General features: G+C 38.2%; 1 long non-coding RNA gene across 2 annotated transcripts; it reads right to left on the bottom strand.

The window, feature by feature from the left end:
- Positions 1–128: 128 nt before the first annotated feature.
- On the bottom strand, positions 129–26,751 carry LOC124860701. Of its 2 annotated transcripts, XR_007036420.1 has the most exons (3): positions 25,488–26,751; positions 12,996–13,209; positions 129–391 (listed from the first exon to the last, which is right to left on the bottom strand). It is a non-coding gene; the product is annotated as an uncharacterized LOC124860701 (long non-coding RNA). The 2 variants fall into 2 exon arrangements; XR_007036419.1 differs by lacking the exon at positions 129–391 and having other exon boundaries at positions 12,743–13,209.
- Between the last annotated feature and the right edge of the window lie 222 nt (positions 26,752–26,973).

The raw sequence follows: 26,973 nt of genomic DNA, 5'->3' as shown, positions 1-26,973 counted from the left end.
ATCCTGGATACATAAAATTGTGCAATTTTAACACTAAACAGCAAAATAATTACACTAAATTGTGTTTTATTAATAATAATAATGTTTAATAATGAAGATCTCATTAAATTAACTGCTAAAAAGGTAGTTCAAACAACAAATGTAACAATTCCAACCATACTGTCAGGTTGTTAGGGTTTGGAAACATACCAACAACCAACACACTCATCTTTCATTCTAAAAAAGAACAAAAACACTGAAATTGTTCAGAAAAAGACATATTTTTTGGATCAAATCCACAAATAACATATTCTGTGTGCCTTTCCTGGATCGTGCAAATCGTACTGCTCTAAGTGTGCACCCTGGTCCTGCCCTTTGACCCTTTAAGATGATCATCTTCCCCATTGCAATCCTGCAAGAATTAAGCACATTTGAATGATTATTTGATAGTTTGTACACCTTTGTACTAATATCTCAATAGATTAAAGTGTTTTTTTTTTTTTACATAAAACAGTCACTGAAGCATCATTAAGGTAAAACTTCTGAAGACACAAGAAATTAGTTAAATTGAAGATTGTTTTGCTGAATCATTTTAAATCATGAACAACATTAGGTAAGGGGAGTATCCCAGCTTCGTATTGGATGGACACATCACTTCATATCAACCTTTGTCACAGCAATTGACTTCCCTTTAGGCTGCAGGATTTAACTGGGAGTTACTGAAAATTCCTCAGTGGTTTCATCCGGTGTTAATCTCTAGAGATTTGCATTAGTGTCCAGAAACACCTTTGATCATTCTGAAGACTTTGATTGGATGTGTGAATGAGGGGGCCACTTTCCCATCATGGATCCACTGGATTAAAAGAGAGGGGCTATTTATAATTTTGGGACTTGTGTTCAGGTCAGTGCAGGCTTTCAGAAGCAATCAAACAAACACATTTCAGTGGCAGTGGTGCAGAGCAGAGGAAGGAGGCGGGCACCTGGGTATGGTTTCAAACTCAGTGAACCTATGACGACAGCACTCTCTGTTTTCAGTGGCTATTTCCAGCAAACCATGTTTTCATGAATAAAAAGTCAGAGCACTAGGATAACACAGGCAGGAAAGGGGGAAAACCCAGAAACTGTGCTGTTTAAACAGCCCGTATGACTGGACGGGTACAGGTGAAATCACCCACAAATATGCCATTCTGAAATAAAAGACTGAAGATTAAAAGTTGTAAACATGGATTTTCAAATTCTGAGATATGAAACCTATCCTTGACAGCAATCATTGAGAGCAGAGCTTTTTCGCTTCGTCAGATCCATCAGGTTTCAGTAACAGCTGGTCTCTGCTCCCACCATTCAGAAGCCATCAGAACTCGTAAACATGGCCTCAGCGATGCCTGAAACAAGTTTCCATGCTACATTAATGGTTGCAGCAGTGACCAAGAGACTGAACAGCTGCCACCCCTGCCTGCCTGGCAGCAGCCTCACTTTGAATTTGCCATTAATTTGTCGCACCTGACAGCCGACTCTGTTGGGCACCCTCCTTCTACACCTCTTTGCTGCTTTGTGCCTTGGAGGGACATCTTTTACCCGAATGAGAATAAGCCTGAAATATGGTTAGGGAAGAGAATGGTATGGAGCAGAGGCCCAAGGCTGTTACATTTTATGGGTATCTAGGCCAGGCCACACATAATTTGGTAGAAAGTTAAAAATGTAGGACTGAAGTGTATGTGCCTAACTGGGCTGTGCCTTGTTTGACAGAACACGGGCTACATCCAAGTCCAGCTCAGGCAAGGTCCAACCAAATCCAGGTAATTAAAATCTTAAATCAAAGAAAAAAACACTAATTTTTAGTGTTTGACTATTTTTATTAAAACATTTCTCTTCATGTCTACAGAGTAGAACAGTGGTGTTTTATATGTCTATTGTTAATATTAAATTAAATTCTAATTAATTACATTTATGAGAATAGAACCATTTTAAAGCAAATGTAATTTCAGGCTACTTAACAAAAGAAGTCAAGTTAATTTAGGTTAAATTAAACATAGTCCAGTTTCACTCTAGTAATTGAAAGTAAAACAGTACAACTTAGAATGTTATTTTTCATATGATTTTTGTTTCATAAACAGTGATCTAACTACTGGAAGGGTTGATAGTGTTCTGGAAGTTCTCTCAATATTCTGGCTCTATGAAAATGTATTTAGAGAAGTTGCCTGAAGGTCATCTAAGCCAGCCTAAGTAACCCAACCGTGTAAAAAGGAAAGCTTAAAATTATCAAGTAGTGTGTGTAATAGGTGTCTGCCCTGTTAACTCAAAATGGCAGATCTCTCCACAGCAGTGTAATGTTGAAAACCCTAGAAAGCCCAAATAAACCTGCCAATAGATAGCAAAGTGCTACTTTCCTAAAATATGAAACCATGAGATATTGTAGGTTTGTTAGACTGGACTCTGATTTAAAATTGTGTCTAGAAATCAAGAAATTTATTATCTAACACGTGGATGATATTTAGCTGGCATATTAAGTCCATCTGGCTTTATTTTAAAGAAGCAGACCATTAGTTGTATAGTCTTAGAAATACATGCCATGATATCTCACTGACTAGAAACATGAATAAAGCAAAAGGTTTGAATCAAGGCATACAACCTCGTGGAACTTCAAGGTTGTGAGGGGATGTGAGGAGAATTTAACAAGGGAATATGTCTGATAGTCTTTAAAAGCACCACAACCATGAACATTTGTGATACACCTTTCTGTTGACTGTGTCGTAGACCTATAGTTTTATTTTATTCAACAAAAGAACTTCAGACCTGTAGATAATGGTTGCAACATTCCCAGAGTACATGGCAAAACAGAAACATAAAAATAAAAAAATGCAGGTTTTTAAAGTTAGACAGTAAAGCAGAAACTGTAGACAAAATATTGGTGTATCAGCTGAATTTAAAACACTAGTTTACACAACTGTAAACCAACAAGAGCACCTATGTTATAAGTTTAACTTCTTTTTGGCCTTAGCCCTTTGACCATGCACTGACAAATTATTTTTTCAAGAACCACTGAGCCATCTCATCCCCACATTGGTAAAGGAAATACATAGGTCAACAGGGAGCAATGGCCTCTGGATTAGGAGTAGGTTTCTTCAAGTAGATTAAAGGGTTGTGGTAAACAGCCTTTCAGATAGTTTGACCAAATATACAGTAAAAACCTCTTGTCTCTTTGAGAAATAATAAAGGGAAGAGATATTATATTCCTAACAATCATTTCAAGAATGTAAATTTATATTTTATTAAAGTCAGTCAGTCATTTTGTATTTTTTATTTTATTTATATATTTTATTATACATTTTTAATTCTCTTTTTGTACATGTGGTTATTAGAGTTTTATCTCTATTAACTGGCAGAGCAATCCACCCAATCATGTAGTGTTCCCTATATGTTTAATAAAATATAAAATGTTTGCAGATGGTTTGATTTTTTTAAATTATGAATATCTTCTTTTTAGTTTGTTTTTTTTTCACCCAGAAATCTACAATTTATTAAGGACAGATGAAGTTAATGTGACACTGCGACATCAGGTAAATTCAAACTAATTCATCATTTTAGCAAAGACAGTGACGTACCATGGCATATACATTATCATTATCTGAGATGATATTAATCATCCTTGCAGCTCACTGACATTAAGACCCGTTTCAGGTCACTGGAAGCAGACATAGACAGACAAAGGCATGAAAATCTAAAAGTTGAAGATGGTATTGCTGTCATTTTAACTCATTAGGGATCAACACTGTTATTGATGATGTTGACATTCATCTCAGTAATGGAACTTGTTGTGAGTTGATGGTTAAAAGGTTAAAGTAGAATATGCATCTCAGTGTTGAATACTAAAAATCAATGATGTTGTAGCCTGAAGCAAAGCATTCTTCCGCTGAAGTATGGTCCTGCTGTAACACTGTTCCCATGATTAACATGCTAGAAATCTGCAAGCACACGTTGCGACACACATCAGCAGGAAAACTAGCTCACATGGTGGCCTTGGCTTGCAAATGGGCAGCGTTTAACAAAAAGGTCCAATAAATGAGCTGTGATGGCTGGGCCTCTCACCTGTCAACATGTGACACTTAAAACCGTAATTTGTTTCCCTGAGGGGATGTACTTTCAAACAGATTGAATTTCCTTTAAGACCCAAGTTTATCCAGCTATTATCTAGATAAAAACATTCAATTTTTAAGATATATTAAGTCCAATGCCAAAGCCAAATGTTGAGGCTTAAATAGGTGAAAACTAAATCAAATGTCCACAAAGCCCTTATGTCAGGATTTATCAGAGTGTAAGAAAAATGTCAGGGAAGATAACATTTCATAGCCGTCATCATTACATGGCTTATAATACTGTATTTTTTTATAAATATGTTCCCTTAAAAAACATGATGTTAAGAGACAGACTCTCCATTGTCATCGCTGAATGTCAACATCCTATCAGCTCCCTCTACCTGAAACCTGAAACCACCAAACACCTGTTCTTTTGTGTGGGCTGGCATTTTACAGCAGGATTTCTCAGACATGCAGTGGACCCTCTCATTCGGTTCATCTCACTTTCTACTTTCCTTTTACGGCTTGTCACCCTCTTCCCTCTCCTACTCTTATGGTTTTCTTTCTTTGTTTTTAACCATTATCATTTCTCACTCACCTGGTCCATTTATCACAGCATTCATGTTCTCTTCTCATTTCTTCCTTTCTTTAAAATCCTCATTTTTCATTTTGACCCCTGTGCTACATGAGTGGTTCTAAACAGGGACCAACAGGGACCAGTACCCCTGAAGAACTGGTCCTGGCCCCTGTTATGAAGACGTAATAATAAATCCATTTCTTATGATGATATATGCTGGAACAGAAACTCTAACTGACTGGTTCCTTAATTGGACTTATCTTAATTTTTACCTTTACAGTTTTACTTTAACAATAAATAAAAAATTAAAGTGTTGCACTTTTATTTTCAGTCGTATTGAGATAGGATCACAGTTTTCATCTACTAGATCAGGGCTCTGCCACCTGCACCTCTAGAGTTGCAAGTGGCTCTTTTTCTCACTTAATATATGAAAGAATGAAATATTACCCTGTCTTTATTTTGTTTCGTTTTTTTGTTCTGTGTCCCCATGACCTTTTAGACCCATCAGTTTATACTAACTGTCTCATCCTCTCTCTCTCTTCGACTTTTCCAGATGTTTTTAATGTAACACCCTTGTCCATCTGTCAGTGTCATCGTCTCATAACTTCCTCCCGTCACTGTCTGGTTGCGTCCACTTTCCCTGTCACATGTTGTTACTTTTGTTTTCTCTTCTATTTTCAAATCCTCGTTTAAATGACCAAACTAACAATGCTCACTCATTGTCAAACATACATAAATAATTGTAAGACTCAGCTATAAGTGTATCATTCAATTTTCACTAGATGTTTGAAAATAAATTTGTGTCTAAGGTGCAGCATGGGGCACGTTCTCTTGTGCTTTTAAACCACCAAATTTGGTCAACTTCTTTCTTTTTGTTCTTCGCTTTCTTAGAACAAGAGACTCTCTGTTGGCCTGATGAACAATACTCAAACTATTATTAACAGCCCAGTTTCTCTACATTTCATGTTTCTAGTGCCAACAGATGTACTGTTAATAATCTGAACATTTCTCCAGCAACAGGTCACATTAATTCTGTCACATAAACATATGCAAGTTATAATTGTCCAACCTTGAACGGGACATATCTTGCAAAATTCACTTTTTTAACATTTAAATAATTTTTGTTGTTAACCTGTTAAGCCCTAAGGGGTTTTAGAGCAATTTCCGCCTGATATTACATACCTTAAATAAATCAAGTATAGCTTCGCAACTACGAGGACTACATACAAACTTTACTTGTGTAAAGGTAAGACATAAATTAATATATTTCCAGTGGAACCACTGTTGCAACTGTTACTATGTCTAATTTATTCTTGATTAAACACAGAAAATGTTCTATTTTGTGGCCCTCGCCTAAATTGTTTTCTAAATTAACATTGTAAAACATCATGAAAATCCTTTGGAAATCCTAGAACCCCCAGGTTGTATTCATCAACATCTTGGCTATAACTGCAGCAAATTTGGACTGAATCAGTTGAAGCATTTATGTTCCACAAAGGTTTTAGTTGGCAATGTGGCAGGCGGAGCTGGGATTTCGGCACAATTTAGCCAAATGTGCCAAACTGGCATTTTTGTCTTGTTTCTGCGCCGCTAGATAAGTGTTATCAAACTACAAAAATGGCAGAATGGGTTAAAGTTCAGCGTCTTTGACGTAGAGGGGGCGGGGCGTGAAGTGCTTCAGTAGCATTTAAAGAGACGGCGCCTAAACGAGTTGCTCTCAGACGCATCTCAAATAGGGGGTAAAGGAGGAGCCTGTGGGGCTACAATAACAAGGAGTTCAGACCAAAGCATTGCAGTTCCACTTTATATACACCACAACCGGATGATTTAATGTGAAAAGGAAAAATTTAAAAGCACGATATGTCCCGAGTCCCCAGCCTCTGTTTCCACCAGGGAATGCGTGATGGCAGGATTGAGGATCCTCGAAGTACTCCTTCCACCGCCCAGTAATGTCCTCAGTTAAGGTCAGCAGCCCCCCACCCCCACTATAAACAGTGTTGGACTCTTTCATCACCCAGGCTGAAGTCATGGACTCCTGCTTTACTTGCACTGCCATACTTGCACAATGATCACCTGCACTGTTGTATTGCTCTTGCATCTTATACTGCTCTATATTTACTCTCACTCACTTAAAATTGAGCACATATATTTATATTATATTGTAGATATGTTTATACTGTTTAATTTGTATTGTATTGCGCTGACTACGCCAAAACAAATTCCTTGTATGTCCAAAAACGTACTTGGCAATAAAGCTTTTCTGATTCTGATTCTGATTCTGATTCTCCCTGGTAAGGCCTATACGACAGGGTATTGGAGAGGAGAGTCCGGCCGATAGTCGAACCTCGGCTTCAGGAGGAGCAGTGTGGTTTTCGTCCCGGCCGTGGAACACTGGACCAGCTCTACACCCTCTACAGGGTGCTCGAGGGTTCATGGGAGTTTGCCCAACCGGTTCACATGTGTTTTGTGGACCTGTAGAAAGCATTTGACTGTGTCCCTCGTGATGCCCTGTGGGGGGTGCTCCAGGAGTATGGAATCGGGGGCCCTTTATTAGGGGCCACCCGGTCCCTGTACAAGCGGAGCAGGAGTTTGGTCCGCATTGCCAGCAATAACTCGGACCTGTTCCCGGTGCATGTTGGACTCCGGCAGGGCTGCCCTTTGTCACCGGTCCTGTTCATAACTTTTATGGACAGGATTTCTAGATGCAGCCAAGGGCCGGAGGGGGTCTGGTTTGGGGACCAGTGGATTTCATCTCTTCTTTTTGCAGATGACGTGGTCCTGCTGGCCCCCTCTAGCCAAGACCTAAAGCATGCGTTGTGGCGGTTCGCAGCCGAGTGTGAAGCTGCTGGGATGAAGATCAGCTCCTCCAAGTCCGAAGCCATGGTACTCGACCAGAAAAGGGTGGCTTGTCCTCTTCAGGATGGAGGGGAGTTCCTGCCTCAAGGGGAGGAGTTCAAGTATCTCGGGGTCTTGTTCACAAGTGAGGGAAGAATGGAGCGGGAGATCGACAGACGGATCGGTGCGGCTGCCGCAATAATGGGGGCACTGTGCCAGTCCGTTGTGGTGAAGAGAGAGCTGAGCCGAAAAGCGAAGCACTCGATTTACCAGTCGGTCTACGTTCCTACCCTCACCTATGGCCATGAACTTTGGGTCATGACCGAAAGAACGAGATCCCGGATACAAGCGGCTGAAATGAGCTTCCTCCGTAGGGTGGCCGGGCACTCCCTTAGAGATAGGGTGAGGAGCTCAGCCATCTGGGAGGGGCTCGGAGTAAAGCCGCTGCTCCTCCACATCAAGAGGAGCCAGTTGAGGTGGCCCGGGCATCTATATCGGATGCCTCTTGGACGCCTTCCTCGGGAGGTGTTCCAGGCACGTCCCACCAGAAGGAGGCCCAGGGGACGGCCCAGGACATGCTGGAGGGACTATGTCTCTCGGCTGGCCTGGGAACACCTTGGGCTACCCCCGGAGGAGCTGGAGGAGGTGTCTGGGGAGAGGGACGTCTGGGCGTCTCTGCTGAGTCTGCTGCCCCCGCAACCCAGTCCCGGATAAGCGGAAGACGATAAGTACGAGATATGTCTCCTTTAAATGAAAATGTACACATTTATTTCATTTAGTTTAGCATATATACGTAAATGCTGTAGAGAAAATGTGTCTTTTCTAGGCTACTACTAAGCATTATACTAGCGTATAATGTTTGATTCCTGACCTTGCCCCATGTTGCCGACCATTCTGCATATTGGTTGAGTTGAATATGATCTGTGGTGAAAAAGTGCTCTGAGTAGTCATTAGGACTTGGAAAGTGATCTCAGTTTACCATTTACAATGCATACCAAAGTGAGATAAACACAATAGTCCTTTGCTTTGGTGCAAATGTTTATCCCCAGAAGGGCCTGCGTAACGCTAAACATTTCCAGTTTGCTAATAGTTTGTTTATACATGTAGTTACTTTTTTTCATGATATTGAGTTTTTTTCCTTAGCAAATTTATTATACGGTTAAATTGTCTTCTTTCTCCTTCCATTCTCAGTCTGCTTGTAAGCTGGATTGGTAATAACATCACAGAAAAATTAAACCTTGTTTCTTAAAGCTCAGGGCTTATTCACAGCTGTTTTGGTTTACTCTGGAAATGACACAAAGCTTTTTTTCTTTAGCATTCTTTCATCGCTTATATTGTAGAGCTAAACGTTGTCTCAAATACTGTACTTTCCCGTTTACAATAAAAAACATCTTGGACATACATTGCCAATAACATTACAGTATTTAGAAAACCAAAACAAGTAATCCATCCACCAATTGACTTCAGAAGTTGTTTTTCTACAGATACAGCTGCAGGAAAGGTCAGTCGAAAAAAAGACACTGTGAAATATTAATGAAGAACATCAAGTTCTTTGAGTGCAAGGGCAGAAAACCCTCACAGTTAAGGAGAAATACAATTTCTAACTTTCAGTGCAGTGATGTAAAACATTTGACCAACAGATCTTTTTTGGTTGTAGTTTCTTCCAGCTCAATTCAATAAATGATCAATAATGTATCTATGTTTCTCTTATATGCCTTAGCTTTCCCCTACTATACGTTGATTCAAACTTCACCATTCTTACCATTCTGTCTTTTTCTATCCAGCTATATACAAATCTTTTTTTGTTGCTTCTCTTACAACAGGTCATCCCAGAACTCTCATTCTCTTATTTCCCAACAAGCCTTCATTCTGCTTGTATGGAAGATGAGGTAAAAGAAAGGAAAAGAAACCCTCTAACCCTTCCCTCATCTCCTTTCTTTTTTTGAAAGCTAGCCTTTGTGAAGCTGCTGGGAGCAGCTCCAGTGTCTCCAACCGCAGCCAGGGTTCTTTTCATCGGGAAAGGTTTGAAATCTAACTGACCCTATTCATGCACTGCCAGGCCTCTGCCTGCACTCATGCTACATAATACGAGGGGATGCAGAGACTGGGGAATGTGAGTTATTCAGGAAAGGTGGAGAAAACAGCATAAAAGCACAGAGGGGAGACTGGATAAGATCAGCAGACAGCAATTAAAATGCAAACATTTTGATGTACGCTGAGCCTCCTTTTCCCTTTCTAGGGTGTCCTCCTCTGAAGGTCAGCATTTGGTTGCTGTATATCCATGGATCCCAGTTGGACCCCACTCCCAATCTGAGGTTTAAATTTGGCACTTATAATTCTTCTCAGTTTGACCTCATCTTGTTCATTAGTTATGCAGTGGTTGGTCTTTTTGTTCTGCACTTCCCAGTGAATCCCTGTCAGTTAAACAGTTTGTCTGCTGCTTTTTAGCTTCTCCCAGTGGGATTTTTTTTTTCTTTCTGAGGAACAAAAGAGGCTTTTCTGGAGATGCCATGTCCCCTACAGTCATTATACAAAAAAACAACCTCCTATTGACCTTTTTAAAATTTTATACCTCATGTCAATGTCAAAACACAAACCAAAGGCTCTAATGTATTATTTTAAAAAAGATAAAATTATAGATTTGCACAAAATATGTTAAACGCCCAAATTTGAAAAAAGACAGCTTTTTCTTTACAGTTATCTCTCCTTTGCTGTTGATATTGTACAGTTGCATCATGAACCTGTAAATATATATTAACCACTTTAAACTCAATCTTCTGGGATGGATTTTAGACAGTTTACCTGACTGATCCCAGTGCATCAGAGTTTTCCAGTCAGCTGTACTGGTTTACACATTGTTGTAGTCACTCCACAACTTCAGAATATAGTTTGTATTTCTATGAATGGTAAATAGGCAAACAGATGCTTCATTAAAGTTGCAGGTGATGCTGTTATTTCAAGTAGAGATGCACCGATCAGACTTTTCGGACCAATTTTTGATCAGATTTTCAAAGTTTTGACTCGTTGATAGTTGTTCTGATTTCTCTTTTAGAACTGCAAATGAAGAAGGTATAAGAACAGTTTTTAAAATATCTTTTCTAGCCTTTCAGCCATGAATGCTCTTTAATAACTTAGCAGCAGAGGAGACGTCATGACGCTGTATGAGAGTGCAGTCACTGTAAAACAAGGTTTTAACATTTTAAAAACATGGCTTTTGACATCCTTTGCTTATCCTTACCTTTAATCAAAAGGAGAGACAGAGCAACTTTGCTGTACTATGTTTTGCCTTCCTGTTATTTGCTGAAAGTCTTGCTTACTTTCTCAGCCTGAATAAACTGCTGCCTTATCTCAGCTTGTTGTTTTAATGCCTTCTTAAATGTCCCTGCTTCTAATGCATTCATTTTAAACACCTCTATGATGTTGAGACAAGCTAATTGAGATTTCTTCTCTTAGTAACATCACCCAGTGTTGCCACCACAACCTGGAGTTTCTGAGTCTCTGATTGGCTACTAACAATAATAAATGTATTTTCTTAAGTTCTACCACTAACGCATTTCGTGTCTTCCGTCTGTGTCTGCGTTTCTATTAGATGCCCAGTTTGGCTGCTGAGTAACTCCTAATGATTTCCTGATAAAACCAAAGAAAGAATGGACAGATATGCCAGGTTTCTTCACTTTACATTGAAGTTAGCCTGATTACCAGTTTTATAACGTTGCATCCTATTTTAGGATAAAGGTTTTTGAAAAAGCCTTTAAAGATTTTTCACCTCTCTCCTGAAAAGATGTTTAATCTTGCCACTCTGCAGTTACAATTGAAAGGTTTATTAAGATGAGAAAGGTAAATATGTTTCAAAACCAATTAAAAAAGTTGAGTCACTTTTTATTTTAGCACACAAAGTTTTACAGTCTTTATCATCTTCTGGGTCTCTGTAATAGTGTAAACTGTAAAATAGGACAGAGAATAGCTCCTCTTGATTAAATGAAGAACTTTTAATGAAACTGCATCTAAAGGAGAAACAGAATAGATTTTCTCTTAAGAATTTTGTAAAGATGCAAGGCCTACAGGGATATATTCAGAGACATTTTAAAGCCTTTATTACCTCTGAGTATTACATTCGTAGGGTTTCAGTTTTGACTGTGGAAGAAAGTTTAAGCTTTATTAATATATTCTTTAAATAGAAACTGTGCTCATTCAAACAGTCACTTCCAGCTCTTCAGTAAAGTTTTCCACTGCAGCTGTGATTGCACAGTTCAGGTTCCAGCAGACTATGGAGTTAAGCTTGCTTTTATTCCGAGGAAAAAGTTACACTATTTCTAAAATCCTACTCTGTTTAGGAGTGAAACATTAACACTAACTGCAAATAAACCCTCAAAAAGCTGACCAATGTGTAATCCTGCCAGTATAAATATAATCCTAAGTGTTATTTCTTACATGTAAAACATTTTTTCTTAATTGGAAGTGTTGATATTCCGATTATTGAGGAAAAAAGTTAATTTCAATTGTTTTAACAATGCGTACTTCTGTTGTCACAGGTTAAGAGGAAGTTTAGTTTTTTCCGAGTGTTCAGTGAAGTGCACTCAGACATGGTGGAAGGCAGGGAGGGAAATTTGCTTTTATGCTGTGAAGTAAGCACATTTCACTGAGTTTAAAGAGTCAAACACTTCCCGTAAAAAGACATTCTGATCTGCCCCGCATGGCCTGAGAAATGCCACTTGGTAGGACGAGGGGATATTTTAGCTGCAGCTCTGCAACTGAGATACATTTTTCTGATGTGGATCATTACCACAAAAACTGAGTAAAATCCCTGGGGATATTTAATTGTTTTCCGCTTTTCTTTCAAAGGTAAGGCTTATGCTTTGGGCCCTTATTTTATTTCTGTGTAATGTTTATTTCATTTTGGAAAATAAATAAATTGTGCTAACCCCACATTCGTTCAATACATGGTTGTTTTCCAAACTATCTGTCTGCATCATTAGTCACACTCTGCTCCAGCAGAAGAAACCAGTCCAATAAAAGCCTTTTTAGTTTTAGTAATTTAAATTCTGAGTGACTTGTTACAAGAGCCTTTCTTACCTGTTATAAACATGCAGTTTAAATGTATTGAATTAAACTTTTTATTTTTTTAAGCATTGAAATATTCATTAAAATATGTATGCGAAGTTTTGGAGAACACAAGTGAATTGCCTCCCCATTTCCCTTTGTAAGATATATCAATTTCCTCACGGTCTTTAGAAATGTAATTACCAAGAAAACAAAAAGAAATGTAATTACCAAAACATTCCAGAAAGGTTCCACATTTATTCCAAAATGGTTTAAATTATTTTGCTCACCTCAAAATTCTACACACAGCACCCTGTGATGACAAGGTAAGGAGTGTGTTTGATTTGTTTTGCAGTTATTAAAAATGAAAATAAAAATCCCATGTAAGTATTTAAAGCCTTTGCTCAGTATTTTGTGGTAAGACCATTGGCAACACTTGCAGCCTTAAGTTTTATTTTTTTTTTAACTATGACGGTACAAGTGTGGCACACCTGTTTTGGGTCTGTTTCTCCCTCTCTTTCTCTTCTTTGCAGAACCTTTCAAGCTTCATCGGGTTGGATGTGGATCTTCGGTGCACAGCCGCTTTCAGATTATTTCAGAGATGTTCAATCGGGGTCAAGTCTGGACTCTGACTGGGCCATTCAGATCCATCCATAGAGTTGTTCTGAAGCCATTTCTTTGTAATCTTGGCTGTGTACTTTGGGTCTGGAATATTGGAAAATGTTGTTTTATTGCATTCTTATTGCATTTTAATTTATTGTTTTATGACATGCTGAACAAGGAAGAAGGAACTGAGTTTCAAAGATAAGAATGCAGATGTTCTCTATATATAATGATGTTTAGACAAGGCTGTTTAAGGCACCATGCTGTTCCTGCCACAGAATGACATAGATCTGTTTTATTAACATACTCCCCCATCTGACAGTCTCCAGTGACCCCTACCTTGGCATTTACAACATAGAGTTTACGACACTCAGTCTTTGACTCTGTTGCTGAGCAGATAAGATTCTTGCTCTGTGACTAGAGTGTTAATCAAGCTGAGGGACTGCCCCTAGGTGAGGGAGGGGTATTTTGTGACCATGTGTTGTTATATATTTGCTGCTACTCCTTTTAATAAATCAGAATCCTGCATTTTGCATATACTTTGGTGAGTGGTTTCTCCCTCTGCAGCGATACGGTTTAGGGCTGCGCATATACAGTATAGGACTGTAATCCGGCAACCGATTTGGGATCGGTGATCCGGTCAGTGACCAACTGTAATTTTTTTTGACCATGACTAGTCTCCTAGTTGCATCAGCTAAAAAACCACAGCTTGCTGCTACCACCTTGATGTTTCATTTTAAGAAACATATAATGTGTAGTTCATGGCTTTCCTGCCTGGTATCTTTATTTTTATCCGACCTGTATTTGGGTTTGTAGTTACGCTATTTTTTGCAGGCAAAAACTAGTCTGGCGGAAAAACCTCTTTCTGAAAGGTTTATTAGTTATACTTAGCATCTAAAAGGCAATGAGATGTGTTGATACATGAAAAAATGTTTAATTTCCGATGGGAAAGACCTTTACAATTTACTGTGGACTTATGAAGACATTTTGAAATATATTCAACATTTAGAAGGATACTTCAGGTGACCTTAAGTATCTCCAGATGGAGGATTTGCCCAATTTCAACAACCTGGACCTCAGCAGCTATAATCTGATGCCATCCAGCAGAGATATTGAAGAGATAGGGATGCATACAATTAGCTAGAAGATAGCTAAACGTTGCCGGTTGGATGGTTCTGACCAAGAATCTTTTCCTCTGAAGATAAAATAGCTGTGTTACATACTTTATTGGTTTTTTTTCCAGAAGGGGCTTTGTCAGGGGAATGGGTGTGTGGTTGTTTGTGGAAGAACAAGAGGCTCTTCCATGTCAACATTAATGCATGAACCACGCCTGTCTGTGGGTATGCATATGGTTAAACCCCATCAGATCATGCTGCGTGAAGGAGCTTTGCTTTTAGTATTTAAGGAAATCCTATTAAATATTAATTACTGAACAATGGCTTTTACACTTGAATTAGAGCCCATGTAAGAGCCTGCCAATTTTATTCGAGTTAAACTAGGTTTCAGTGGTGCGCTAAAACATGATTTTTAAGGAAAGAAGCAGCAAAATGGTCTTTTATCATTGTGAGGGTTTTTTTTGTTTTTGTTTGTTTGTTTGCTGTAATAAATACTGACAGTGATTTACTGCCAGTGAATCATTTCAAAACGATGAATTTTGGACAGTTACTCGGACCAACAAATGAAACACCAATTGCACAGGACAGCTATACAACATTTTCATCCATGTCCATATGCACATATGTTTTATTTATAAAAAACAGCCAGAGATCCAAAACTATATCTGGAATACACTTTTAATCTCTTGCAGCATTCCCCTATGGTCAGCCCAGATTAAACTGGCATTCTTTCTGTTGTCTAACCCATCATTCATAGAACCAGAGTAAACTGAGCATATGGCCAAAATGTGCCTGTGTAAATACAGACAAGCCCAATGTTATGTTTATTTAAACCGCTCAATAGGACGACACAGAGGCTTTGCTGGATCATAATGGGAACACCAAAGTGTAAAATATTCTATGCAAAGAAACCAGGCAAGTGATGTAGCACAGAGCCACCATTTGGCACTAAGCTGAAAGGGTCAGCAATAAATGGAGGCTAAAGAAAACAAACCACTGACAGTCAGCTTTGGCTGCTGTGCAACAAGTAAAGGGGTGCCTTCCAAAGCTGGCTGAGTGAGGGAAAATGTTTGCAGAACGGTTTTGTCTCACCAAGCAGAAAAATTAACACTCAAGATTTGTACAATTAGCCAGCAGAGCTTTATTTATGTGCAAATATAGTGACATAAAATCTCAGCAAATAAGATCACAGGGAAACTGAAACAGGTTTAAATCTTCTCAAATACTTGATTTAGTCTAGTGGCTAACACCATCTAAAGGAATAAGAATGATATGAAAACCTGAGCTGACACTTTGATGCAATCTCCTGTTTTTTTGCAAACCTGAATAATGTTTAAAAAGAAAACTGCAATGCACTTTTTGCATCACATAAGCATTATGAGTGACAAAGTATGAAATTCCTTTTTAATTACACATAAATAACATTTATATTTATATAAAACTCACATCCAAAATAATAATATACTGTTGTGTTATTGAAGTATTCTTGTATCTTTTTAATAAATTTAAAAAAAGTAAGAGATTTAAAAAGAGAAAATTTGCACACAACAAATGTATCAATGAAATATGCAAAATCCTACAAAACAAATTCCTTTAGTGTCAATAAAATAATAGCTGTTATGCCAGCAACACTGACTGCAGCAACTGTTACGGCATAACTAAGACCAGGGACCAGAGAGTGTGCTGTGGAAAAGAACAAGAAGAAGGATTCAAACAACAGTTTTTGGTTGTCTGGTTCACATGTGTTTTGTGGATCTGGAGAAGGCTTCAAACTGTTTCCCTTGAGGGTTACCATTTTTGTGGTGGGGGATGGGGTGCTGTGGGGTTTAAGGAACCTGGGTAGCTTTTAAGGGCTATTCGGTCCTTGTATACTCAAAGCAAGACCTGTGTTCACATTCTCAGCACAGAACCTTGTTTCCACTGTGGAATCTGCTGTCCCTTAGTATTGATCCTGTCTGGGGTGTTCATGTTCAGGGGAGGTTGGGGTAGAGCTGCTGCTCCACCATCCTGAAAGAAGCACCCATCTATTGCACACCTCCATGTTGGAGGTTTTCAGGAACATCCTACTCAGAGCAGACCAAGGGCAGACTCAGAACCTGCATGAGGAAATGTACGTCCCTTCTGGCCTGGGATCCCCAGAATGAGCAGTAGAGTGTTGCTGGGGAGAGGGATGTCTGGATCTCCCTCCTGGACCAGGCACTGCCAAGACCCAATCTCAGATCAGTGGAAGGTGGAGGAAGATGGATAAATGGTGAATTAAATGTCCAATTCATCAGGGTTTCCTGAACTGAAATCTATATAGAATAAGCATTAATCAACATAATAAAACGCAACATAAAGTTTATGCAACTTTTTCCTCATGTCATATTGGCATGAAAATGTTCATAAAGTGTTAAGTGCCATTCAGAACTTAGGCTTTCAATTTTATATTTTAACGAAATGTAATATAAGGCAGACAGATGCAAAAGACTAATAAAACTACGGAACAACCTTTTAGCCAACACTACAAACAAAAAGTATTCATCTTCAAACAAATCCAAGATGTTTAACAAAACACATTTTCAATTCTAAAACAAAGTGTGGAACCCGCTAAGAGTACAGGCAAGGTTTAAGGAAAATACCATTCTGGATAACATTTGTGGGATGAATGAAATGTATCAATTACTATGACAATTACTCTCCAAAGTCATTAAACCCAGCACCCTGTCAAGATTGTGTTTCCTGGAGGAACTTTGCTCCTGGACCCCTGAAGAGCTCAGCAAACATCCCAGCACAAACACATCCAGGCACATTCAGCTACACTAGTGTGACGCTCAGATTTGCTCTGTGACCACCGTCATGGCTTGTTGAGCATGAAGAGGGCTGTAGGTGGTAACGGCTGTGAAATAACGGTGTGTGTGTTCCGGGCAAAGGGGGGACACTTTGCAAGCACTCTTTTGTTGTACACAAAAATAAACTACAAATAAAGGAAAGAAACACCTAATATAAAGAAAATACATAGAAATGCAAACAAAAATTGACAGTCAAACAAAAAAGGAAAAGAAAATTATATAACAATATATTTAGAAAAATGTTTGGACCTTGAAACAAAACCTAAAAAGTACTGAAAGAGTGTCTGTCCTTATCTACTTAATGTAATGATATCAACACAAAGAAAGAAAACTTGTTGTAGTTTTCCGCCAAACAGAGTCTTTGTATCTAAGAAGCAGTGGCAAGAAGCCACATTCCTCTCTGCCAGGCTTTAAGGAGCTCTTATTAAATATTGGTGACCTTAGCTGTAGCCAAACGAAAATAGTGATTACACATGGCCAGTATATAAAAAAAAAAAACAAATGATAAATGTTGCTTAGTAAGCTGTTGTAAATATGTTTGTGTTGATTTTTATGTAAGAAACGATTTGGTCGACACAAATTAAAGCTTCAGTTCAACAATTAGTGTAAATTGCTCAACACTGAACTAAATCCACAGTGGTTTTAGTGAATGTGTAAGTCTGTGTTATTAAACAACCAGATAGCTGGGTAAGTTAACATGTAACAGAATGAAAATACACAAACACTCTGGCTTAGTCTCAAATTAAAATTCCCCAAACCTAAGACTTGTTACGTTGAATTCTAAAAGTCCAATCGTGTCTTCTTAAGCAGCAGAGAAAATCATACTGGTGTACAATGATGTCAATATTAAGTTATAATGAGCTATATTAAGATATCTTAAGCTGTTCACAACTTACATAAAATGACATGGCTTTCTCAGCTCTCATAAGCCAAACGTTTTAGTATTTGTTTGTAAATCCCAGAAAATCCCAACAAAATCCATAAACCTGTTGCTGTGATGTGACAGAATGTGTAAAAAGTTGAAGTCCCTGAAAGCAAAGTCTGTTTTACATGTTCAGCCAAAAAGAGTAAATAAAAACCTCAAACAATCTAAATAGGAATGGCCAAAAGCTGTGCATGGGTCCATTAGGTTGTTGGTGGTAATGCAAGCTAAGGAGCCTACAGGGTTTTTTTATGGGGTGCAGTTTCTTCTGGCTGTGACTCAAGAGTTATCTGCCAATAATGTCTGTAGATCCGTCTCCAGATTACACCATCAGAATTCCCGGAGGCAACATTTCTCATGATGCATTTATCTCTCGCCCTCTGTGTGCACAGAGACCATGAAGTGTTGTATGAATGCATGTGTACATTGCTGAATGTGGCCTGTAAGTGTAAAGTGCCGGGTGAGATCCAAAGGACAAGGAAAGCGTATAAATGTAGTTGGCAGTCAAGGTTGTTGTTGTGTTTGTGTCGCTACAAATTACATCACATTACTTTTTTGGACTGTGGTGTCGCCTTGCTATTAACTATCCTGCCGACAATGAGATGGCACTAAATAGCAATCGAAGCGAACCAAACCATGTAGAGCTGACCAGAGTCGAGTATAGTAGGTACTAATGGAAAAGGAGTATTAGAGACCAGGGTAACTAAAGCAGAACCCAAAAGATGCAACTCGAGACTCCCTGCAGAGTCTTCCTTTTAGCTGACGACTAATGATGCAGAGTAAAGTTTTCAGGTTGTCCTTTCTTATTGCCTGCATGCTGTGTCAACAAAAGAAATAGTTAAAAATCTATTTTAACCTTAACTGACAAAATGCCAAACAGTATAAATACTTTCCTGCAACAGTACAAAAAATAACTAAAAAAGGCATTTAATATGCTCAAGTAAAGGGAAATTAAAGTTAAGTCTCAAGGTTCATTAAACGATTGAACTAAATGAAACCTAGGGGAATAGAGACCGTTATTCCAACAAATGCTAGGCAATTATCTATTTTGGTCTAATTTATTTGACTGTCAGCACATAGATAATAGTGTGAAACTTCAGTATTTAGCCATGCAAATATATTTTGCTGAATCTAATACTGCTTATATAACCTTGGAATGTTGAAATGGCTGCAGATATCCATCATGAGATTGAAGAGTAAGTGAACAACAAAGACCTGTTCTACCGTCTCTTTTAAGGAGAAACTCTTTTGTCCACTGAATGTTAAGGGTTGAATGTTCTTGCTTTACAGTAAATGGGAAGTAAACGAATAAACCTGGCTCCGGTGCTTCTGAATAATCATGTGTCACATTCCAGTGCAAAATCTGCGTGAACAGCTTGCAGAGAGTGTGATTCCTTCCACCTGGCTGTGTTTTATTCCTGCTGACTGTTTCTGCACCACTAACCATCTCACCTTCAGTGCGTAGTGTGAGGTCAGTGAAGATTGTCAGTTCTCATTAGAAATTGTGCCTTTCTTTAAATCTCTGAATTAAGCATATTATTTACCAGGTAATTGTTTTCATACAAAACATGGGGAAAGTTGAGACATTCTCATTAAAATATGAATTTTACAACACAATGATATAATTACACTACAATGCCATAAAAAAAAGTATTGATATCTGTTAAACTTTTAAATATTGTCACGTTATGACCCCAACCTAATTGTATTTCAATTCAGTTCAAAGATAGTTTATTGATCGCCGATGGGAAATCAGAATTCCAGTACAACTCATCTAAACAGACATCATGACACAAGACAAGGGGGGGAGGCTTTGCTGCCCACTCACAGGCGCTGCCCTTGTTAGATGAGAAAAGAGGCCACATTAGGTAAGTAGAGGGAAAAAATCATATTTCACCCTTTATCCTTAGCAGGATACGGTTTGAGATTGCAAAAAACCTCAGCACAAAGAAGCAACAAGTTTACAAAACAACATCATGCCGGAATCGGTGAAGGCGGTGTAAGTGGGTGCATATGTTTATCTTGAGCATGTGTGTGTGTGGAAGTGTGTGTGTGCAAGTAAGTCCATGAAGCACTGTCACAGAGGCCATTGTTCTTGATGGTACGTTGGAATGTTCATCAAACGGCCACAAAGTTCTGAGCAGGTCCACAGATGTCTTCAGGGAAGGGAGGGGGCAGAGGGAGCAGAGCGTCATGTTTACATAACTTCCAGGAGAAGTTGAAGATAGCCAGCCATCAAGGCCGTGCAGGGGAGCCAGATTCAGAAAAACAATAATTGCAACCTTTCATTGGCAATTATGTGTTGAGCAACACAAAGTGGTGATGTGGGGAAGTTGATGAAGAAGGTTACACAGGTTTCCATTTTTGGAAACCTGTTTAACCTTAAACTCTCAGCCCCCTTTATTCTGAGACACCTACATACTATTCAGTCCAACTAACTGGCCTCAGAAATCACCTAAACAAGTTCAAAAGCAGATTGAGACTGCATCAGAGGATTGCTAGACAACATTGGTCGACAAACAGCATCATGAAAACCAAGGAACACAACAGACAGGTCAGGGAGAAAGTTCTGGAGAGGTTTAAAGCAGGAATATGTAAAAAAAAAGAAAAAAAAAAAAAGAAAACCAATATCTGACACTTTAAACATCTCATGGAGCACTGTTGTAAATGGTATGGCACAACTGCAAACCTACTGAGACATGGTCATCCACCTAGACTGACAAGCTGAGCAAGAAAAGTATAAATCAGAGAACCAGGAGGACCATGGTCTCAGCTCAGGTGGTAGAATCTGTTAACAGGACAACTATTAGTCAGGCAAACGGTAGATCTAGTTTTCATGAAGAGCTAAAAGAAAGGGATTGCTGAAAGAAATACATGAGAAGTCATGTTTGGAATTTCCCACTAGCCTTATACAGGACATAGCAACCATGTGGAAGAAGGTGCTTTTCGTCGGATAAAACCAAAGCTGAACGTTTTATCTAGGAGCAAAGTGTGGCAGAAAACCAACACTGTAAACACCTTCCTAACAACAACTCTAAACATACCTACAGAATTACAGTAGAATGTTTTAAATAAAATGTTTGTTTTTATTGTATTTCTTTCAGACGCTCTCCATCCAATCTAACTAAAGAATAGCCAGAAATATCAGTCTCTAGATGTGCAAAATTACTAGTGACAAAATCCAAAAGACCTGCTGCTGTAACTGCAGCCAAAGGTGGTTCACCCAACTATTTACTCTATTGCACTAAATACCAACGCAAGCCACACTTTTCAGCTTTATACTTGCAAAAGGTTTTGATAACCATGTATCATTTAATTCTGCTTTTTGTTGTGTTATTCTGTCTCATAAAAAATTTGTTGTTGTAATGTGACAAAATATATAAAACTTCAAATGTTATGAACACATTTGAAAGGCAACTTTTTAAAGAAACTGGACAGATTATACAGCTGAAGAACTGCATTAACAGAACATTTTGCCTTTTTATTTATTTATTTAAATTTAACAGTTAAGGAAGCTGTTTTATAAACCCTTAAACCACTATTATGTTTTAAAATCAGACCCTTAAATACATTGAAGTCTACGGTTGTTCAGACAACCATGATGATTTAAAAGGCTTGTCAGTGACATTACATATGAAACACACATTGCTAACTGGAATGTGGTCAGTTTTACCAGCAGACCTCGTGAAAAAATATGGTCATTTAAAATAACTATACTACCCTTTACCTGGTGTACACATTTTTGTCATCTGTACCGAATCGCATTGCGATTGATGTTTGAGTATTTAGCTGGTTGAAAAATAATAGGGCAAGGCCACAATGACATGTTGGTGCATCTCAAACTTATTCTGTATATGTAAATATGTCTGTGCTTTTTATCCTTAGATTTCTAAATCATCAGTTTGTCTTCAATTGTTTTAGGTAGGTTTACAACAGAAACAAAAGCATGTCATTGTTTGCGACAGTGATGCTAAACATATTTCCAAATGGAGACACTGGGGGCAAAGTTAACTTTAGTCACTTTAGCTTTGGTTTTGAATCCCAGCTTTGAATGCTTGTTTCCAAGAGTTGTAGTCTGCTCCTTCTGTAGAAAGTTCCCATTTTTAAGCATTTGCTGAAACAAAACTTTGGTTTTTGGTCTCATCCACAAGAACAGTGATTATGTGTAATTGCTCTTACACTTGCCTCATCCTTTTACATTTAGCTTTTTTCTCTGAGCTGGAATCTAATACTGCTTCACCAAATAAAAGACCTTAATCAGTCCAGCGGCTAAAGTAAATCAGCCTATGAGATGTTTTTTTTGCTTGAGCAGCTGAGAAATGTTCTTAATGCGGGACCTCTCTAAATGTGCACTTGGCCAAGTTGCAGCCCTCTCCCATAATTCTCTAAGTGCTTGTTTAAGTGGAGTTGTATTTTTGCTCCTGCTTTGTAATGCTTGGCCATTGAATTCATTCTGGAATGTTTTTTTCCTACTGTTTAATTTTGGAGGAGGAAGAGGTTCAGGGCAAAGAAAAGAATTATACAAGAGAGAAAAAGAGAGACAGAAAACAAAAGACGCCTGCACAGGAAGGACAGAACAGTAGAACCGTCTCATGACTTAAACATTCTGGGGGATAAAATATTCCCACATTGCATGGATACTTTTCCCTGTAAAACATGAAGCTTCAGCAGTGTGAGAGAAATGCATAAATGAACTATTGTATCAGTGTGTTGTAATGACTTCGTGCTGCCCCGGGTCAGATGGAGTTTCTGTGGAATGAAGTGAAAAGCACGGAGAAAACAGAACAATGCCAGAAACTGCCCTCTAAGCTGAAAATACTATTCAAACCATAATGTGCGCTTCTTGTTGCGTGATTCTGGCTTCTTTAACAAAGAACTACAAACTAGATTATATTCAGGAAATACACACTTAACCTTAATCAAATGTTCAGATTGCAAAAATTCTGATCCAATTATTTTGAAATGTCCTCATTTATGCCTGGCACACTTATGAAGAAAGGTCATAAGTGTCATAAAGTCAAGCTTTAATAATATATGATAATACAATGTTGGAGCTGACATGAGCAAATCTCTTTTATTATATTTCCATACAACTTAAAAAGAAAGGAAATGGGACTTTATACCAACAGCTGTGGTCCTGAGTGACACATTTTTTACATTAAAGCACAATGAGCGCTCTAAGTTTATTTAACATTTTTAAACTTGATCAACTTCATTACTTTTCATGCCTCAACAAAGTGGCAAGTGCTATACTTTTACAGAAGAATAAACAAAATAAACTGAATTTAAAACACAAGACACCGTAAGATCAATGCCCTGTAATGCACCGACATCCTCTCCAGGGTGACCCCGCCTCTTCTCTAATGACCACTGGAGAAAGGCACCCCCCACCACAACTCTGCAAGGATAATCAGGTATAAACAATGGATAGACGCAAGATCAAAACAACTAAGATCTTACCCAGAGACAGTTAAAATACAGCAACGTAGCGTGAAAAATAGCATTGTCTGTATTGGAATCTGGATTACAGACCAGACTTACACAATCAGTGCTGTAGGAAATTGATTAAAAAAAAGAAAGATATCCAGTTGTACTATTTTTGTTATAATTGAAAAACAATTTTGGCATTCAAAATGCCAAAAGATATACAGACAATGTTTACCTTAAAGCCAGTTGAATTCAGATAGATGCAGAGAGATTACAGCACCAATCTCACAAAGGAGGATATCCTTGGAACCAGTCAGAACGTCATTTAAATCTACGCTTTTAGTTTCCACGGAGACTGGACCAGAGCCAGCTGGCACTATCAGAGATGTTACATGTGATTTTGCATAGTCTCCAGCAATGATCTTCTCTTTCATCTTTATGTAAACTGAAGCGTTCACAAGACAAAAATAATAGAAGCAGCAGTTTGAAAACGTGTTGAGATTTTATGAGAGGTCCAGCTGGGATTCAATCTTCTTCAGCAGCAAGTTCAGTAAAATGCCTAAACTGGTCTTCCTCAAAAGGTAGCAGCTTTTGTGCAACCAAGTGGTACAATTTTATTTCAGATTTTTTTATTTATTTATTTATGATTTGGTTTTGACATAAAAAACAAACTTTATATTAAAATCAGCAGGGAACATTGTACAAACTTAGCACACTGAAGTCTCTGCATTATGAGTTTGTTAATTATCCCCTTTAGTCCAACAACAGGCGAAAGGCGGAAAACTGAGTCATGTGGCATGCTGCTGGCGTTGTTGCTGCTTCAACCAGCACTCAACACAAACTGGAATGCTGTGAAGGTCAGATTCCATTAGAAATGTTTTACGGCTCAGAGCGACTACAGGGCCCAGAGGAGGGCTTGTGCTCTCACTTGCCTCGCTGACTTCAGAAAAACCACAAATTCCTCACGGATATTTATGTGTAGCCAGGTGATTTCCAGACCTGACAAGCTTCACATTGATATGTGACAAGAAGAACAAGAGTTTATCTCCACCCAGAAAATTTCAACAAAGCCTGGGGAAAAAGCTTTGGAAAGCAATATCTTTAAGTTTGCCTCTAAATAATTCTGAGGCAAAAAAAAAAAAAGGTAAGATAGATATTTTTGTGAAATGGATTTTTAGTTAAGCTGAAAAAACAATGTATGAATATTATATAAATTCTTGAAAAACGTATCTTTTTCAACAAAATATAATGTTTTTCCATAATTATCTTTTATTCATGTGCCAAATGGTGTAGTGTTATTTCTGCTGTCTGATCCTCAACAGTAACTGAACAGTTCAGCATCTTGTCCAGGAAGCCAAGGACCAAACATACACCATTAGAAATCTAAATTGCATGACCTTTGTGCCAGTTCTTATGTTTATTTAGCAAATAAACCAGGTAATTGCGCAAGATATTTGTGATAATTTGTGATATCTTAATAGACTCTGCCCCCACCACCACCACTGTTATTTGGTTTGTGAAGCCTACTTTGCTCTTACTTTGATACATGGAAGCATTAGCATTTAGATAACCCTCCTGAAAATAGGACTCAGGGGAATTGAAAACAAAAAAAAGAATGATCAGAAGTTACATTTAAATCAACAGTTTGTATTTGATCATTTAAAACAAAGCTAAAATGGAAATTCTGTCTGGTTATATTGTGAAAAATAAATAAATAAAACCAAAAGGATTTTAAATAAACAGTATTTATTCAAATGTCCGCAAACCCAGCTGATGTGTAAATGTGGGTAAACTGGAACATAGAACTTTGTTTCTTTTTAAATGCAGAATGGATGCTTTATGGATCATTGTTTATATTTAAACTGATAAGATATCAAGTCAAGCTATAATATGTTCAAGAAATTTGTAGTTTTGTAAACCTTTACTGCAGTACAATATAACTTGTAATGATAATTTCTAGAAATAATCCAATGTAATTGTTTAATTCTGTTTCATTGACATGCTGTTTGGTGTTATTTGAGTTAAAAAATGTGAAATGTTCTTTACATTTTAAGCCGAAACAGAATTACAGAGTTGTTGGCGTACCTGGTAAAGATGATCTCTCTTTATCATCCAGAGTCCTGTGTCTTCTCTTACTCAAACTGTTTTTTCAACTAATCTGAACCCACTGTGGTTTTGTTTGGTCTTTTTAGGCCTGGGGACTGTGGTGGACAGCAAAGCAGTCATTGCATCATGATTGCATCACTGTGACTCAGTGAGAAGAGTAGTCGTCTTGCAATCCGAAGGTTGTGAATTCGATTTCTGTTTCATCCTGCCTTACATCGACGTGCAAAGGCAATTAACCTTGTACACCGATCTGTGTATTGGTGTATTAGTGTGTGTGATTGGGGGAATGCGGCTCTAGTGTAATGTGCTAAGTGGACGGTATGACTGGAAAAGCGCTACATAAATTCAGTCCCTTTTCCATTCTTTGAAATCCCAGGACATTTAAATAGATATTCTGGTTACTGCCACCATTAAACTAAAAGTGGGCTGTCATTTGGCATTTCAGCAAGTTATGTTCCAAACAGTGTGGTCAAAACAAAAGTAACAGTTTCCAAGGCCATTGTTAGAGAAACATGGTCACAGAATCACATATCTCCACCATACTCAACAATGGTATGACGTATTTTTACAAACTCAGAATGCTTGTTCCTGAAAAGTTCAATCTAATAACCCCCAGTAACACAATCACGTCTTTCATCACAACTGGATGATGCTGTAGGACACTGTTGCCCTCCTACAAATTTAGCACTGTAGCATACACAGAGCAATCACCAGATAAACTAGGGTGTCACAGATGTTTTGGACAGGTCAAAAATTCCACCTGCTGGAGGATTACTGATGTTTGCAACTTCCAGTGTATAATAGGAGCTGTTGCAGCTAAGCATCATATTTGGGTATATTGTGAGTACATTTGAAGCAAAAGGTTACACATTTGGCTAAATTTCTTTATTTTGGTCTGTTTGGATAATCAAACACCTACAGACATGCCTACTTGTGCTGTATGTGGCTGCACCTTCATTCAGACGTAACTTAACCTGGGGCTTCAGCTGGTGCGTCATAAAGGTGGATTATAGGATTAGTGGAGTATTTTTGACTGGTTAATTACAGATGAAGATGACGAAGTTGGCTGAAGAATCTAATTTGTCGGATTCTGCATTAAAGTCATTTAGTTTTTACTCCAAGCTGTGGATAATTGGTGTTTTAGTCTTCATGTAAATTAGTGGCACTGGATTTATTTTTTCATATGAACCTCATGTTTATAACAAAAAGTATGCATGTCTGTCTGCTTCAAGAAAGTGGACTAACTAACTGACAAACATTAAAGCAGGCACTGAAAGTCCTGAAGGTGTGGTCTGTTACCTGTAAATTAAAGCCCAGGAAGGATAAAAATCCAAAACCTAAAACAAGAAATACCAGGCTCTGGAAGGGATCAACAGCCCTGCTGAGAGCAGATCACATATGATTTTAGATTTCAAAAATAGATTTTTTTATGAGCGGGAAAGATTTGTTAGTGAATGACAGAAAA

This window comes from Girardinichthys multiradiatus, chromosome 23, assembly GCF_021462225.1.
Source record: "Girardinichthys multiradiatus isolate DD_20200921_A chromosome 23, DD_fGirMul_XY1, whole genome shotgun sequence".
Lineage (NCBI taxonomy): Eukaryota > Metazoa > Chordata > Actinopteri > Cyprinodontiformes > Goodeidae > Girardinichthys > Girardinichthys multiradiatus.
The sequence above is the reverse complement of the archived record's forward strand: the minus strand, read 5'-3'. Positions and strand labels throughout refer to the sequence as shown.